At 53.6% G+C, this 18,484-nt stretch overlaps 1 long non-coding RNA gene across 1 annotated transcript; it reads left to right on the top strand.

Annotated features, from left to right (window-relative positions):
* The first annotated feature begins 13,827 nt into the window (after positions 1–13,827).
* LOC118932807 (uncharacterized) lies at positions 13,828–17,606 on the top strand. Its single transcript, XR_005032907.2, has 3 exons — positions 13,828–13,899; positions 14,115–14,168; positions 17,526–17,606. It is a non-coding gene; the product is annotated as an uncharacterized LOC118932807 (long non-coding RNA).
* Positions 17,607–18,484: the final 878 nt, after the last annotated feature.

Below are 18,484 nucleotides of genomic sequence, written 5' to 3'. Positions count from 1 at the left end.
CAAGAGCACATGGCTCACTCTTTCCCTCTCCGATGTCACCATTTTCATTGTAAATTGTTGGCTAGTACAGGGAGATGACACAGGTGAGAAAGGCGTGATGGTCTCCTTGGCTGTTTCTTAGCACACTGCTGCCCTGCTCATTTTGTTTCCAACGGAAGCATGGCCTGTTGGGGCTGTCTTGTCCCTGACCCTTACTCAGCCATCAACGTGACAAGCTCTCCTGGTCCTCATTGGGTAGCTGGTTCCCACACAGCCATCCGGCACCCTGGGCTCATGGGACCTCAGGAAGGCATATGTGGATGGGGCTGCATGTGTCACACATCTACCCTGCTCACACGTGTTCCCTTGTCCCAGGGCTTCACTTAGAGAACACAACTTCAAAGATAAAATTAAGAATATCAGGGTGGCCACAGCCTAGCAATAAACTGAGTGTGGGCCTTTCTGAGCTTGGACCCTGGGTCACTGTGCCCCAGGCCCTCTCCTCTGGCTGTTCTGTGTGCCTGTTGCTGGAACCTCACTGCACCAGCCCTCCTGGTGCCCCCGCTCAGGGGCTCCTCCTGCTGCCTGGCCTATTCTCTTTGTGGGTCTTCTCCCACCTGAACACAAGCTCCTGGGGACAGGGCTGTGTCTGTCCAAATGGCCATGGCCTCAGTCCTCAGCCTGGCACAGTCACTGAATAACTATTTGCTGAATAAAAGCATCAACCTAAAGATTGCCACCATCCAAAAGGCAAACAACAACAAATGTTGCCGAGGTTGTGGAGAAAGGGGAACCCTCCTACACTGCTGGTGGGAATGTAAGTTAGTCCAACCATTGTGGAAAGCAGTATGGAGGTTTCTCAAAAAGTTCAAAATAGAAATACCATTTGACCCAGGAATTCCACATTTAGGAATTTACCCTAAGAATACAGCAGCCCAGTTTGAAAAAGACAGATGCACCCCTATGTTTATTGCAGCACTATTTACAATAGCCAAGAAATGGAAGCAACCTAAGTGTCCATCAGTAGATGAATGGATAAAGAAGATGTGGTACATATACACAATGGAATATTATTCAGCCATAAGAAGAAAACAAATCCTACCATCTGCAACAACATGGATGGAACTAGAGGATATTATGCTCAGTGAAATAAGCCAGGTGGAGAAAGACAAATACCAAATGATTTCACTCATATGTGGAGTATAAGAACAAAGAAAAAACTGAAGGAACTAAACAGCAGCAGAATCACAGAACCCAAGAATGGACTAACAGTTACCAAAGGGAAAGGGACTGGGGAGGATGGGTCGGAAGGGAGGGATAAGAGTGGGGAGGTGAAGAAAGGGGCCATTAAGATTAGCATGTTTAATGAGGGGGGACACGGGGAGGGCTGTGCAACACAGAGAAGACAAGTAGTGATTCTACAGCATCTCACTACGCTGATAGACAGTGACTGTATTGGGGTTTGTGGGGGGGACTTGGTGAAGGGGGGAGCCTAGCAAACATAATGTTCCTCATGTAATTACAGATTAATGATACCCAAAAAAAAAAAGCATCAACCACCCACTGTGTGTTTGTTGATCACCTAGGATTGGACATGCCTCCAGGGGCCCAAGATACTGATGATGCAACAGCTTCTGCCCTCAGGGCCTCAGTCCATTCCTCCCTGAACAGGGTCCATGAGGCGAGTGGGTCCACAGGGCTCACCCATCTGGCTGCTGTGCGAGCTGAGGCCGAGCGTGTTGGACCCATCGCAGTAGCCTGGTTGCCAGAAGCAGACCCAGGCTGCTCAGACCCAGGACCACAGGAGCTGAAAGATGAGGAGCAGCGGGCAGGGAGGCCCCGTGAGACTTGGCCCACTGGCCCCCGGCTGCCGGAGGGGAGCCACCGCCCAACCCCGAGGGGAGGCCTCCCTGACTTAGAGCTGACCTGCTTGTGCTGCACAATCGATTTTCAATTGACCTTCGCTTCCCCCTTCACACTTCAGAGCCTCCGCGGCCTTGGAGCCCTCTGGACAAGCCTTCAATGCCCTAGAAAGGCCAGCTGGGCCCCAGGTCGCAAGCACCGCCCTTTCTGAGCCTCCCCAGAGGAGTCCTCATGCCTTTGGCTGTCAACACCCAGATCACCACTTCTTTCCCTTCCCTTCTTTTTAAAATCACACAAATTGCACTGTAATGGCTAGTAAGAGCGCTTTGCTGTTTTGACTTTTTATTTAGAAAATAATCTCAAACCTACAGAGACACTGCAAGAGGAATGCAACGAGCTCCCGTATCCTGTGAAATTCAGCACATCATGAACAAGACACGGAGGCTCTCTTGCAGGAACACAGCACAATGACCAAAGCTGGGAAACTGAACAGTGATGCAATGCTGTTTTCTAATATTCAGTCCATGTTCAAATTATACCCACTGCCCTGACATTGCCCTTTATGGCAGAGGTTTTTTCCCCTAATATGGGATCCAGCTACAGATAGTGCATCTCATTTACTTATCACATCTCATCATTAAGGACATTTTCAGGGAAAGAAGAGTCATCACAGCCTGCATTCCCCGCCCCATTCTCACACACACTGGACCAGCATGGGGTCTTGAGGCTGGGCACTTTGTCTACCACCTTCACCTCACTTTACCCCATCAGGCAGCCTCAGCTCCCAACTCCCCTCTGGCATCTGCAAATCTGTCCCCAGGGTAGAGATCCTGTGCTTGCTTTGTGGATTCTTCCAGAGAATAAGAGCTACCCCTGCCTCTGTGATACCTCAAAATCATACACCCTGCTGGGTCGGCAAAGGATTTCTCTGAGTGGCCGCCCTCTAGCTCAGGCACAGTCCCTGCCAAGGGTGTGTTCTTCCAGGTCAGCCTTGTTTGGGGCCAGAGGTCTAGTCCTGGTCAACTTGCTCCCAGGGAATCTCCAGAGTCTGGGGTGCCCAGCAGTAACCCCGGCTTAGCAGGAGGCACGTGAAGCTGCTGGCTTATGCAGGAGCCTCCACCCTCGGGAAAGGCAGTTGAGTCCAACGATCCTGACTCTCAGCTCTGCCTGCATGACCTTGGGAAGGTTCCCTGGCCTCTGGAAGCCTCATGTCCCCATCTGGAAAATGGAAAGAGTAAGATCTATTATGTGAAGATTAAATAGGACCATACTCAAAAACCTCCCTGTCATTCTGAGAATGGATTAAGTGCTCAGTAAGCCTTGGCAACAACCACCATCAGCATCCCTGCCCTCCGGAGGAGAAGCACAGAGCCCAGAATGGGCACACTGTCTCTGGGGTGCACCTGTGGGGCACACAAGGATGACAGGCCCAGGGCACAGAGTCCAGCCTGGCAAACAGCAGCATGAAACACAGGCCTGCCCATACTCAGCATCCAGAAAAGGCCTCCTCTCAATACCACCCATCCTCGGCAATGCAAAGGGGAGATGCCTTGGCCCAACACAAAGGTCAGAGCCATGGCCCAACACAGGGACACTGCCCAGAGCAAGTCACAAGCCCTGTGGGCTGCATGCAGTCCCTGCAGGGGCAATGGACACCACTCCATTCACAGGGATATATTCATGTATTCAAGGTGACCTGTTGGACCAACCAGACCACTGCACCTGCAGAGGATCCAGTTACACACCAGACCCCACCATTCTAACCCTGGGGCAGCCCCTGTGTGATAGGCCCAAGGGTCAGGCACATCATTAACACTTGGGGTCCTCAGGACACCTCGTGTGGCTCTGCCCAGGCCATCCTTGGAGATAAACAGTCATCAGTTTTTCCCAAGCCTGTGCAGGACAGGATGTGGGCCTTCACTGGATTTTGCAAAGGATCAGCATTTACAATGGAATACCTGTGCTGTTCCACTGTCATTTTTCTTACTTTTTTTTTAGTGCAATCTTGTTTTCCCAAAGATGATTATGACTATTTCTAATATATTATTTAACTTCAACATACTAATATGTATTTGTCATATTTACTTCCCATGACTCTGCTTTTAGACACTGGGTATATAATGAGATGTCATCTGAGAACAGAGAGGATGCATCTTGCAAGGGCATTTGAACATGCAGGCATCCTGGGGAATGTGGCCTTTGAGCAGGGCCCTCTGGCTCAGGGAACAGGCATACTGGAAAGTTGAGGTTCTGGAGCACAGATGTGAAGGTGGGGATGAGCAGTGGTGGCCCAAGAAATACTAAAGGAGTCACAGCAGGAGCCAGTGCTGGGTAGATGGATGAAGCCAGCCCCAGGGGGTGCCCAGGAGGGCCCTGGCCACTGCAGGTTCTCCTGCCCAGCTATGTGCCGGGGTCATGAGGCATGAATATGATACTGTGCACAAGCTCTCTGTGCTCAGCCTGAGGTGGCAACTGAATAGCCATCCCTCCAGACTCTCCCCAGCAGAAACAGGAGCTCTGAACTTCCCACCCTGGGGTCCACTGTTGAGCAGGTGCAGGGATCAGGGTGGGGACAGCTCCAGAATGGCAGCTCCCTCTTGATTACTGCTGTACTCAGACATGCGGACCCCAGCTGGAAGAGGCAGGGCTGACCACAGAAATTTTTGTATCCAAAGAGTATAGTAGGCTGTGGAGAACACGGCATGATGCTGGGCCCCTGGAAATTATTTCTGGTCATATAGAAGCCAACAGTGCAGCTCTGGTGTGCTGTGGTGGGGGCACACCCCAAGCCCTGGAGACCAGAGCAGGCCAGTGGGGGTGCTGGGTCAGGTGGCCAATGGGTGCCCGTGCCATGGGGCTGTGCAGAGGGACCAGAGTTGACAGCAAGGAGACAGCAAGTGATGTCCCAGGACATTTGCAGTGGCCTCATTACTCACCCAGGAGCACCCCCCAGTGGCACTGGCCCAACCCCACCTCTCCTGACCCGAAGGCAACTCCTTCCCTCCCCAAGGCTCCTTCCTCCCAAGGCAGAAGGGAGGAAGAAGGGAGGGTGCCCGCCCAGGGTGCCCACCCCCAGGAGGGGCCAGCACTGGGGGACCCATCCGACAGCTCCCACCAGTTCTCATAACCACTTAGGTAGTTCATCCTGTCTCTGTGTGTCTGGACAAAAAAAAAAACATGTTGAAATAATAGTATTCTTAGCCTTTTTCCCTCTCCCTGTCTGCTCCAGGTTCTTTCTTTGCTCCTAGGTCTTGACTGGGCTGAGAGGAATGTGGGTTTCCCCTGTGAGGTGTCAGGTAGCCTGGTCCACGTGCACATGCAGATGGTTCACCCCAAAGGAGGGCAGCTGCGACTGGCAAACCAGATGATGACCGAAAGTGGCTGGTGTCTACCTGGTGAATTCAAAGCACATGGTAATGCACTGCTATTTCTATAGCTCTGGTATAAACCTAAGTCTCATCCAGCCCAACAGGAGGGGTGAGTGGAGGGCTGCATGCACTGGCCTGGGTCCTTAAGTCGGGTGTGGGTGGCAGTGGTCAGGGCTGACCTCTCTCTGGGGCCAGAGCCACCAGATCCCCAAGCAGCTTCCAGGACAAGAGCTGGAGACCAGAGGGGCTGCTCAGAGGCCAGAGCTGGACCTGAAATGGGGGCCTGCAAGGCCTGAGCGAGCAGTGAGACACAGTATTCCAGGGCACCCACGGTCACCCTCCTCCAAGGACAGTGGGAGCCTCTGTGGGCTCGGACCCAGGCACGGGCTAGGCGAGTTCATGGGTGTGAAGGCCCATGGTCGGGCCTGGCCAAGGGCAGCTGCTACCTTCTTCAACTCCACTTGCTTTTATTTAACAGCTTGGTTTTCTTCCAGTTAATTCCCTTGTGGTTCCCCACCCTGCCCCCAATCCTCCACTTAAAGTTTTAAAACTATAGAGAAGTGCAAAACATAACAGACACCCGTGTCAGAATTTATAAATGTTGAGATTTGGTTGTGTTTACTTCAGAAGCTTTAAATTCATTTAAAAGCAATAGAACATTGCAGATGACCTCCCTACAGACTCAGGTACTTTCCCTTCTTCTGGGAGCTAACACTGGCACCACCTCAGCACAGTCCATGTTTTCATATTTTTGAGACATATAAACACACACATGAACATGCACACATGTGCACACAGGGCCCACGAGCCCATGGGGATGGTGAACGTCCACAAGGGCTTCAAACAGGAATCTATTTTTGAGCTTATCCATATTGATATATGTCTAATTCATTCATTTTAACTTCTCCATAACGGTTCTATCTTGCAAATATCTCACAATTTGTTTACCTACTTCCCTAATGATATAAGTTATTCCCAGTTTTGTGCTATAACGAACTATTTCATAATGAACATTCTTATTCAGTCTCCCAGTTGCACCCAGGAGTATGAGCCAGAGTGGAATTATGGCGTCTTCAGAAATGTACTGCAAATTCACATGTTTTTGCTCTCTGTTCTTCCAACAGGGTGGATTAATTTGCACCCCTGCTGTGGATGTAAAATCCCTCACTGCTCATCTTTTTCTCCATTCTTGGGGTTATCAGACATAATTTTTTTCCAAACTGATGGATGTAAAATGATATTTCATAGCCTTCATTTGCATTTCCTCAATAATTAGTGACGTTGAACATCTGGTATCAGATTTTTATTAGCCATTTCCTCCTTAGTAACTGTTCTTTTTTTTTATCATTTGCCCACTTTTCCTATTGGTTGTTTGTATTTCTTCTTACTGATGCTTAAGTTGCTAATCCTCAGCTTGCTGTAGGTACAGCACACATCTTCTCCCCATTGATTGCTTTTCTCCTTAAATTGTTCATCAAGTGTCACACCACATGGCAACTGTGGAGCTCCTTAATGTGTGTCTCCACAAGTTCTCCAAAGTGCCTATGTCCCTGTCACCTGGGCATTGCCAGGCCCTGAAGCCCCTCATGCCCCTCCAGCTACTGTCAACCATCAGATCCACTAACTAATGGACCCTGTTAGTACCTTTCCTAACATTGTACTGCCTTACTCACCAGAGTCACGTGCTCCTGGTTGTGGAGTATTATTCTCTGAATGTACAGTGGATTCTACTGCTAATAATTACTTAGGTTTTTACACCTGTCTTCCTAGAGGAGAGTAACCAGTGATGTGGAGTTCTCCGTTCTTTGCTGGTTATTGAGTTATGGGTTTCATCATGGACTGACTCTGTAATAACTGCTTTTCAAACATGAGTGTATTATTAATCCTGCAAGCTGTATTAGGGATAACAGAAAGTGGCAAATAGGGCTCAAATCAGAGTTTCTCGGTGGTCTCTGAGCCTGGCGCTGGGCATCAAGAGGGCCATGATGGGCCTACTGGTCACCATAGATAAACGTGTGCTCTCAGGGCATGGATACTTCTAGGCATGTACCATCATTAATCCTCTCTGCCCAAGGGCATCTCCAGGGCCGCTGGCTTTGTGGGGTATTAATAGGTGTGGTATTACTCTTATTATATCAGTCAGAAGTCTCTAGAGAAACAAAACCAATAGGATACACATATATGTAGGAAGGGATTTATTATAAGGAATTGGCTCATGCAATTCTGGAGGCTGAGAAGTCCCACAACCTGCCATCTGCAAGCTGGAGACCGAGGAGAGCTGGTGGTGTGATTTAATCAAGTCCAATGGCCAGAGAACCAGGAGCTCCAAGAGCAGGAAAAGATCCCAGGTCCCAGCTCAGCAGTCAGGGAGAAAGGGAAAAGGGTTCCCTCCTCCACCTTTTGTTCTATTCAGGCCCTCAGTGGATTGGATCCTGCCCACCCCGGCTGGGGAGGGCCATCTACTGAGTCCACGAATTCCAATGCACATCTCACCTGCAAACACCCTCACAGACCCACTCAGAGAAAATGTCTAATCTGGGCACCCCTCAGCCCAGTCAGGATATACAATTAACCATCACACTCCCCAAGGGGCTCAGGGGTCCTGGGTGTTTGGGACGTGCTGGGTCCTACAAAACTACACAGCCCTTGGCTCCTGTGTGTAGTTTTCATTCCAGGGCTTCTCAAAACTTCTCATATGAATGTCCAAGAATACAACAGGAAAGAATGTTCCTAGACATCTTGAGGCACAGGCCTCTTTGTTTTCCGTGGGACATACTGGAGGGTGGCGTGCAGCTGGCCTGGACACCCTCTCCAAAGTCTCACTGGCACAGGCTGGGACCACATACAAGGGGATAAAGTGTCCCAACCCCTCATTCCAAGGGCAGTGTTCAGCTCAGCCCCCAGTCAGCAGAGTAAGCAGAGCAAGGGCACAGAGGGCACATCCTGAGCTGAGCTGGCTCGCTTCTACCACTTTTATTACTCCATCCTTGCACATAACATGACACTGGGAGCTCAGGTGACCCCTGAAGCAGGCAGTGCTGGTGGTCTCCCGTGAGGTAGCTGAGGCCTGGCAGACACAGAGGCCGCCCTGGCCCGAAGGCCCCATTCCAGTGGTCAGAGAGCCTTTCTTGCCACTGCTCTTGGTTTTAGTCCTTCCCGCATGCCACACTTCTGGGGAAGGAGTGGGCACACCATGGGCCTCAGCACCCTTGGCAGACGCACCCAGCAGATCTACCAGAGGAGGTGGCAGCTGGGGAACTGGGGCCTGCCTGGTGGGAACCGAGGGGTCGGTGTGCAATACCAACTACCCCTCCCCAGAAACCTCAGAAAACCCCTGGGCCTGGATGTAGGGACTGGTACACACTCTCCAGGCAACAGTGGGCGGTTCCGAAGGCTGCAGCTCCCAGAGCACCTGTCAGGACCTCTGAGGGCTAGCGTTCTCCCTCTTCCCAGGGACCGGGAGAAAAGTCAGGTCCCTCATATAGGCCCATACCAAGCAGCAGAGGTCTGAACGGGGCTCAGATTTCAGCCATGCGAGTACCCGGGTGGGCTTCTTGGCCCACGTCCGATCACAGGATCTTCACATCTGTCTCTTGGAGAAATCGGGGAAGAAAATGTTACCTCCAAGGTTACCAGATTCCTGAAGTTCCTCCACTAAGTGAGTTGGACTCCAAAGACCCTTCCTGCACCCCCCTACCCTTAGCTACCCAGAACCAGCTACTCACTGTTCAGCAGGGGCACTTTCCAGCACCTTCTCTGGGTGGGTGTGGCCCTCAGCACTTGTCATGAATTTTAGTCCTCACAGTGAGCCTGGGGAGGAGGTGGATTGCTATCCCTGTTTTACGGATGAGTATGCTGAGAGGCCAGTCCATGTGTCAGGGTCATGCGCCAGGAAGCAGGGTCTCTGGGTTTCCAAAGCTCTTAGGCAGCCACCATGCTGTCTCTACAAAGCAGACTAAACTTGCTGCATTTCTGCACCAGATCCCTCAGTCCCAAGGGAGCTGAGGCACACCTGCAGGACAGCCCTGCCCACTGCCGGGCTTCCCCAGGCTTTGGGGAGCTAATTACATCACAGGAAATCACAGTGCGAGTCTCGCATCATCGGAGATGTCCCCTTGGAGGGTTCAAGACAGAACACATGTAGCAGAGCCGCTGGCCAGGCCCAGCTGCAGCAGATGTCCACCACAGCTGGGGGGCAGCTGGGCGTCAGGCCAGGTGCAGCTCTTCCAATGCAGGGCCTCAGCCGAGGGTCAGCAGTGGGCTCAGAGCACAGGCCTTTAAGTCAGCACTGGGTCCTGCTGTTCCTCCACTCAGAGTGCCCTGCGGAGCTGAGCCTTCACTGTTCCAGGAAGTGTCTCCTCATCTGTCAAATGGAGAAACATCAGCTCTGTGACCCTCAGTGAACTGAGCCCACGTGAGTCAAGGCATCACACCGTGCCCAGCATGGAGGCATAAGGAACAGGGTCCATGATGACAGGACCATGGTGTCCACCCTCAGTGAGCTGACAGCCTGCCTCAGGGCAGGAGATGGGTATGCTCAAAGCAAGGACCACTCAGTGCAGGTGCCAGGCAGGTGAGTCTCTACCTCTCCTAGGAGAGAGACAGTGACCAAGTCAACTGTGACAAGCAGGCACGGGGACAGGGACAGGGGTCAAAGAGTTCACTGGGGAGGTGTGAGTCACATGGGATGGCAGGGTGCTCAGGGAGTGACTTTCTGGAGAGAAGACAGCTGTGCTAAACTGAAGGGAGAGAGCAAGTCCAACAGGCGGGGAGGTGAAAGGGGACCCAGCAGAAAGAAAAGGACAGGGGTTCCCGGTGGCAAATCACCCCAGGAATGGGCAGTGGCTGCCCCAAGGAAGGAAGAGGCTGAAGAATGACAAGTGGACAGGAAACCACAAAGAGCCCTATGGACCTTGCTTGGAAGGAATGTGGAATTTATCTGCTAGCAACAGGGGGTCTCTTTTGGAGAGCTGGCTCTGCCTAATAATGTGTGTGAGCAGGGAGAAGGGGCGCTGTGGAGCCCAGAGTGGGTGGGGGAGGCCAGTGAAAGGCTTCTGCTCTGGTCCAGGGGCAAGGTGGTGTTGTCCAGGACGGGATGGTGGTGAGAATGAAGAAGGAGAATGGAGTGGGCCTGTTAGGCTGGCTGGGAGGCGCTGAGGCAGAAGTGGGGAGGCCAGTCCACAGAGCAGCGTTAGAGAATCTCAGAAAGTCCTGTGGGGAAGGATCCTGTGGCTTCCCATTTCCTAAACTAAGATGAGAGGCCAGAATTCACCCCCAACCTCTCAACACTATTACCCACCCCTCTATAACCCTAAACACCTCCTGGGAAACCCTGGGCTCCGTGGAACACATTTGAGAACCATGGAGTAGACCAGCTTTGCTGGCTGGGAGTTCAGCTAGCTGGTGCCCAGGAAAGGGAACTGGGTAACCCAGAGTACACAGTGAGTCAAGGTAGGGTAAGGGCGATTCAAGGACATCAGAGACCAGCCTAGGACTCAAGTACCCGCTGGAGTGGCCTCCCACCCCTGGGGCCTTCCTCACCTGATATTCAGCCTGAAGTTTCCCCTTCCTCCTGCCCAGTCCCAGGCTTTTCCAGCAGCTCCAGCTGCTCCTCCCCCTCCTCCTGGGTGTACTAATCAGGGATGTGGGAGGCTGGTGGGAGGCCCTTTGATTTTCCCAGGTAGGAAGCAGCTGCAGAAGAGTGTGTTGGGATGGGGGCAGGCCCACCCCTCAGGAAGTTCTAACCAAGTGACCTCTCAGCCCTTGTTCAGCCCCTCCTGACTCATTCATCCCCCAGCACTGGAAGCCCCTGTCAAACCTCAGCCATGAGGCCCTGAGGGCTGGGGCAACTTCCCCAAGCTCAGGCAGGCAGGGGCCATGCCAGGCTTTGTCAGCACAAACCACAGGAGGTGGGGAGCTGGCTGCCACCCTGCAGCTGGCGGCCGCATCTGAGAAGCTCGTTCCAAGCTGGGCTTCCACCAGGACCTCTACATGACCGTTCTTCAGCCTGGTACAGGACCAGCTTTGAGATCATGCCGGCCCCAAATTCTCAAAGTTAAAGACAGGGCTTGGCTTTCTTCCCCAGGTACTACACCTGTCCCAGCTGTGACATGTCCAGTGACGATTCCCATTCTTCTGAGCATCCCTCCTCTGACCAGCCTCAGCCAGTAAGGGGAGGAGGACCCTAGTTCCTGTCTGCTGGCTTGGTCTCTGCATGTGCATGTAGGGCCCAGGTCCAGGAACCCCTCACTCTGGGCTTCACCAGAACTGGGCAGTAGGCAGAAATGGGGTGACTCCTGCTGACCCCAGCCCCTTCCCCTGGTCCTGGGACATGGAGGCCCCTCAGGACTGAGACCATGCCATAGAGCAGCCAGCTCCCAGGCACTTGGCTACCCCTCCCCAAGCCTGCCCCTGCCCAGAGGTGCCCTGACTTGCTGGTCTGGGTGTCTGGGAGGCTCTCGTCACTGTCTCCCACTGCTGGCCACCCCTGAGAATAAGTGTGCCCCAAAGGAGAGACCTGGGCCCAGAAATGAAAGCTCTGCCCTATCAGGTCTCATCTCCTAGAGTTTAAGATCCTTGCCAGGACTTCATGGATCCCAGTCTTTGGTCAGTAGCCAAATGGGGCTTCAGTTACTCACCCACAGGGTAGTGGGGGAACTCAGTTCCTCTGGGAGCCCTGGCTATGCAAAGCCTCCAACTGTCATTTACATGTGTCTGTCCCCTCTGCTCCTGGTTCTGCCCCTAAGTGTGCCCAGAATCAGCCATGCCTCTCCCTTCACAGACCAGGACCTGCCACGTTGGGTTGGAAGCCTCCAACCTGGTCCTTGCCTTCCCATTGTCCCTCCTAGCCCTTGGCCATCCCAGTATAGCCAAGTCCTAGTCCCTACCCAGGAGCCTGAGAACCACAGGCAAGAGGCCACTGACTCCTGTGCTGTGTGGCACAGTCTGAAGAGATTCCATGGGGACTTTAGCGTTTGGAAAAGCTCGTGTCACCCACTCTCTACCCATCACTACCTCTTCCACTGTCCCAGAGACACCAGTGGTCCCTCTGTGTCTGTATGGAAAGAGCCCAAGAGGGGGAAGGTAGGGTGGGCACCAAGCCTCTCCCAGCCAGGAAAGAAATGCTCCACACACCATCCAGGCAGATGCATGTACCCCTCCCTGTCTTTGCCCCTGTGTCCCCTTGTCCCCTTTATCCCCCCTGTCCTGGGAGAGTGCCAAGGTGTTGACCCAACCCCTCAGGCAGGCTCTCAGCAGTTAGGAGCTCCTACTCTGATAACGCTAAAACTTTGAGTGCCCACAGTGGCAATTCCTGGCAGGTGGGATCTGGGCTGCAGTCCCACAACATCCCCTCAACCCCACTTGCTCAGACGGGATGGCAGTGGCCCACCGGGCAGCCCCAGGCCCTGCTCAGTCTTGGGGAGGAGGCAGGAGAGCTCTCCTGATATGCAAACACACAGCCCTTTCGTGGCAGTTGAGGAGGGTCAGCAGCTGGTCTCACCTGGAGCCCTGTACCAATTAAAATGGAAATACAGCCCATGATTTGCAAGCATGAGCTGGAGTGGGGATGTTTGCACAGATGTTCAAAGATACTGCCCAAATGGGTCCATGGAGAGAAAGCAGTCCGCCCAAAGGCTGACTTGCAGAAGGGGTATCAGCCCAGTCTGTGGCGCTCCATGCAGGCACTGCTTGGTGCGGGCCTGAGCCAGCTCTTCCTGCCTCTTCCCTGGGCCCTTGCATCTGGCCTGCATCCCAGGCATATGGGGAGATGAGGGCACTTTTGGCACCACCCTGGGAGTGCTGAGGGTGTACAGGAAGCACCCTAGGGCATGGCTGGTAGACAACTGAGTGGGGGGCTTGGAAAGTCATGCAGCCAGTAAGCGGCAGAGCAGGGATGCACACCCGGGTCACTGGTCATGACACCGTGAACTAGTGCTGGGAGGAGGGAGACCCTGAGCACCGTCACCTCCTCAGAGGGCCTGGCTGAGGGCTGAGGAGGAATGCTCCTCAGTCTCAGGTGCACCTGACTGGGGATGCCCCAGGAAGGATGTAGCCCTTGAAATGGATCCTAGAGAATAACACAGATTGTGATTTTAGCCTGGTGCCCCCCAGCAGGCACCCCACGGGGAAGCAGATGCTGGTGCAAAGATACAAGGAGGCAAAAGAGCACAGCCCACCAATGCTCCAGGCAGGGTAATGCAGAGCACAACCCATGGAGCTGGATGGGAGACCCACATGGGGTCAGCAGGCACCTGCTCCATGAGCTGCAGGCCCACTGAGGAGAAAGGCAGGGTCTCATCTGGCCCCCCATCCATCCTGCCTCTCAGAGCCCAGCACAGGACCAAGGGGAGACTGGAGGGCCCCTGCATCTGCAGGGAGAGGGGGGTACCTGCCTCCCTTTCTTCTCAGGGAAGGAGGGTATGTGTGTGTGCAGGCCTGCGGTGTGCAGGTCGGCTTCTCTGGAGCAGCAGGGGCAGAGGCAGAGGGCATAAGCTCTGTGCAAACATCCTGCCTTCTCCCCAGGATATTTTCTTTAATAAAAGACCTTGGAAATGTCAACTAGTCTAAATAAATAGCCAAGTTTTACAAAGGACAAGCAGCCTGAGAACAAGCACCCCAGGGCCTGCTTTCCAAGGTGGCTTCGGAAAATTGTGTGGCAGAAAGGCAGTGTGGACTCCTTCCTGTCAGCGTGAGCATTTAGGGTAATGACAGCTGAGCCCAGAGGCAGGGCTTGCAGGGTCCCTGGGGAGGAAGGGGCAGGTGGACCCTGGGCCTGGTCTGGGGTGACTGTCCTAGGCAGCCCTTAGGGGATGGACTCCCAACAAATGGGGCCTCCCTCCTGAGGACCCTCAGGCAGGGCTGATCCACCTCCTGGAATCAATCTTCCTTTTGTCCATCATGCAGATCTCTGAGTTGTGGGAGACACCACTGAAGTCTGATCCCAAGGAGCCTGCCAAGGTAAGGGGGACCCTTCGATCTCTCACTGTGTCCACTGGACAGGGAAGAGACCCTCTCCAGTAAGGGGGACTTACAACCAGTGCCTGACACACTGGGGCCTGGGCCTGGTGGGGAGCTGGAGGAGCAGCTATTGGCTCAGTACCCCCACAGTGATCAGGAAGCTGAATCTGATCAGGGTTCAAGATCCTGCCAGGGAGCACAGCATCCCCACTCCTCCAGGGGCAGGTCCAGCTGCAGCCACCAGCTGAGCGGGGCTCAGGGCCCAGGCTGCCACCATAGCTGAGAAAGGGTCTCAGGGTGCTGTGTGGGCTCAGATGACTTTTCTGGATTTGGTGTCCAGGAAAGAGCCACTTCCAAGGCTTGCAGTGTGTCAAAGCCCACTGGGGAAAGGGCTCTGGCAGGCAGGTCAGAGCTGCTCAGAGGGCCAGTGGGCCACTATCAGGGCAGTGGTGAGGGTGGTCTTCCTGGCCCTGGGGGCTCACTGCAGGCACCAAACCCCATCACCAAAGCAGGAGATGGAGCCCAGCACAGGCAAGGTTGCCAAGGCTGCGTGAGCAGATGAAGAGCCAGGACCGAAGCCCAGGGTCATATCCCCAGCCAGGACAGGGCCTCCAGGACCACCACATGGGGAGAAGGGTGCAGGCTGTGGGGTCTGGGGAGTCGGACTTGAATCTGGTACCCTGGTACCCCTGGAACTTTGGACTGTAGGTCATAGAGCCTCCCAGATCCCCATTTCCTCATCCATGAATCTGGGCAGTGATGTCCACCTCATGTGCTGCTGGGAAAGGGCCAGATGGTGTGCTGGGGTGCCAGGCATGGGGCAGGGTGCTCAGTAAGTGGGGGTTGGTCCCCTTCTCAGGACCTCTGAAGTAGGGGCCAAGGCAGGCTCTTCTCACTTCAGGGACTCTGTCCTCGGGCCTCTGGGGGAGGGGGTCCAGTGTGGCAGATGTAATTCTCCAAAAATGGTCACAGAAGTAGCTCTAGTCCCACATGCTCTCTCAGAACGTTGCCATTCCCCCACCAACAGAACTCTTTTCCTTTTCCCCATGTACTCAGGGCAGAGCTCGGGGTGTGGGGCAGCAGGGGCCCTCATGGCTGCCTGGATAAATAGAATTCTGCAGAAGAGATGCCAGGTGACATCACAGACTAGGTCAGACAAGGCAATTCATTTTCTGCCCAGTTTTCTTTCTCTCCAGAGCTTCTCCCTGGGAACCTGGCCACTGTGTTTTGAGGAAGCCCAGGGCCCCCAGGGGGTTGCTCCAGCCATTGCGTCCACGCCAGACCTGGGAGCCGTAAGCCTTCAGCTGCCCCAGCTGCCTTGAGTGGGGCAGAGACGAACTGTCCCAAACCTGCCCAGGCCAATTTGTAGTGTTGTGAGCTAAATCAACATTGTCATTTAAGCCACTAAGCTTAAATGGAGTGATCTGGTACATAGTGAGAAATGACAAATGACATCAGCATTCTGGAGCTGGGCCTTTTTCCTGGGTTCTGAGAGTCACATGCCGAGCATGGAAGGCTGAGTGCCTGCGTCTCCCACTCTCTCATCAGTTGGACCTGGGAGAGCCCCCACCCAGTGAGGCCCATCTCCAAGTGCCTTTCCATCCCTCCTAGCCTGAGGTCCAGGCAGGGCTAGACTTGGAGTCCAGAGTTCCTTGATCCTCAGTAATAAACCCCCCTCCCTGAGCCAGTGGCTGTGCCTCTCACTACTCAAACTCTGCCCCTCTAATCAACTGGAGAACCTTGTGCAATGGGGACTGTTACTTTCCACATGAGAGAATTGAGGCCCCGGGATCAGCTGAGGCCCCTGTCTAATGTGTCCTGGCTTGACCTTGGAAGAGGCACAGGAGAGAATGATGCCAAAGCCTCCACTCTAGATCGCTTCCCAGCGCCCCCACACCAGCCACTGCCTCCATTGCTGGGGCAAAGCAGCAACTCTCAGCCATGGGCACCCCCATCAATCAATACTTTTAATTACTTACATGATTGACTAATAAAATTCTCCACTGACTAATTGATTTTTTGATCAAAGGAGAGCCTCTGTTTTTATTAAAAGCCTACTTAGATGAATTTTTTTTTTTTCACTGAAATGGGAGGTTGTATTTCTTTTGGTCATTTTGGAAGAAGAAAAATGGGAGAGGTGGGGAACAGGGTGAGACACAGAGGCCAAGTTTACAGGCCCAAACTGAGAGGCCCTGTGATAAATTAACTGGCAGCCCCACTCTGCTCTGCTACATGCCTGGAGGCTCGGGCAGTGGGTCAGGCTCTGACCAGAGGGACCCTTGGAAATTCATTTTACCCAGCCCAGGCCTTGGCAGAGCTGCCTCTGTTGTGGTTAAAAGTGAACTGTAAACTTTCTCTTGATTTTAGGAAAGTACTGGTTTTTAAATTATAGAAGTAACTCATTCTTCATGCACAATTTGGAAAAGACAGGAAAATCTAGCAAAACAACAAAGTAATAGGAGATGTCCCTCAGCCTGGGCCACAGCCCGAGAGGGCAGCTGATGATGCAGCTGCTGGCAGAAACTGCAGGGCTGATGCCCACCCCGTAGGGCTCTTCAGTTCCAGAGAACTGTCACCGCAGAAGCCATGGGGTCCCAGGACCCAGAGAAAGCCACTCAAGGCTACTGTCAGTGACCTTCATGTTTGTTTTCTTTACTTTACCACATTGGCACCCCACGGATTTGGTAATGTCCCATGGTTTGCACTGACCTTTAGAGCTGTGTTGTAAATAGCTCCTAAGGGGCCATTATCCATGGTCTGTCCTTCTGGCACACACCCAGACAGTACCAGGCATCTGTAGGCCAGGAGCTTGGTGTGGACGGTTAGGGTGAGGGAAGGTGGGATGTTTAGTGAAGGAGTAACAGGGAGCAGAGAGCAGGACTAGGCCTGGGAGAAGGGCACCCTCGAGTCCTTTGGCCACCCCTTCTGTCTCTAGTCTCAGGCTCCCCACTGGGACCTGGATGCTTCTGCAAGGGGTCCCCAGGCCCTGGCCCCTCCCCATTCTCAGCCTTGTGGGGGAGGGGGTGCACTACACCAGCACAGTTCTGGGCCCCAAGCCTATCATGTGCATGGTCACAGCTGTCCCACTGTCCCTGATCCCACTCTGCCCTCACTTCTGGTAACTGCTGCATACCCTGTAACCAGGACAGAACGGCATGTGGCTGGTGCTCCGTGACCACCTAACAGGTGGATGCTGAGTCAATCCCTGTCACCCATGAACACTCACTGTGGCTCCCAGACAGACTTTCCCAGCCAGCCCTCAAGCCAAGCTGCCGTGACCTAGACATCTGCCCGATAGGAAGGTCATTACTGATGTGCAGAATGATGGCTAATGGTGCCCCTCTGTCCTCATACCAGCCCTGTGCACCGAGGCCATTGTGATGTCCTCATGGACAGAGGTAGGAACAGCTACAGAGGGGCCCAGAGACTCACTGAGCAACAGGTTCTCTGCAGGGGATGCTCAGGATCATGTGGAGAGCCAGTCCTGCTCAGCCAGTGCCCAGATGACCTGTCCCCAGCTGGATGTGAAGTCCCCAGACTGGGCTGAGGCCAGGAGGCTGTCCCAAACCTACCACAGTATGAAGGATCCAGAATGACTCTGGAACCCAACTTGACTTTTAAATAAAATAAAATTCACTGGGTGTTTTTTTTTTCTTATGCAAAAATAACATCTGCTCAAACCAGAAAACTGAGAAATAAAAAACCATAAAGAAAAAGGTCTCTATCCTCCTTCCCTGAGAGCTAATGGCATGGAAAGTGAGGACATTTCAGAGGTGCAAAGGCCCAGGAGGGTGCCAGCTACTCCTCTCCAGATCTTAGCACGACTGGGAGACATACTCGTGTCCAGGTCCACCATGACCTCCAGGTTGCTGGCTGCTCTTGGTGTGGTGAGTCACTCCCTCCTGGAAGCTTTTCCCTCCCTGGCTGGGGCCAGTGGAGGAGCAGCAGGTGGTCAAGGGGGCCCCCAGCCCACACAGAAGATCCCTGGATCTTACTTCACTGGCCACCAGCCCCCGTCCCCAAGTCCCCCAGCCAGCTCCACCCTCTCATCCTGATGTGTGGACTTCGGAATGTCCAGGGATCCACCACTCTTGGTCCTCTTTGTCTACACTCTTGCCTCAGTGATCTCATCTGGGCTGTGGCTCTGGTGCATCTGTGAGCTGATGCTGCCCACCAGGATCACTCTGACCCTCAAAAGGCACCTCAAGGGCAACAGGGGTAACTTGTACCAACTCCTGATCTATGCCCAACACTCACACCTCTCCCCCAACACCTGCTCCCCATCACAGCAGGTGGCAACCTCATCCTTCCAGGTG

The sequence above is a fragment of the Manis pentadactyla genome, chromosome 8 (assembly GCF_030020395.1).
Source record: "Manis pentadactyla isolate mManPen7 chromosome 8, mManPen7.hap1, whole genome shotgun sequence".
Taxonomy (NCBI): Eukaryota; Metazoa; Chordata; class Mammalia; order Pholidota; family Manidae; genus Manis; species Manis pentadactyla.
The sequence above is the reverse complement of the archived record's forward strand: the minus strand, read 5'-3'. Positions and strand labels throughout refer to the sequence as shown.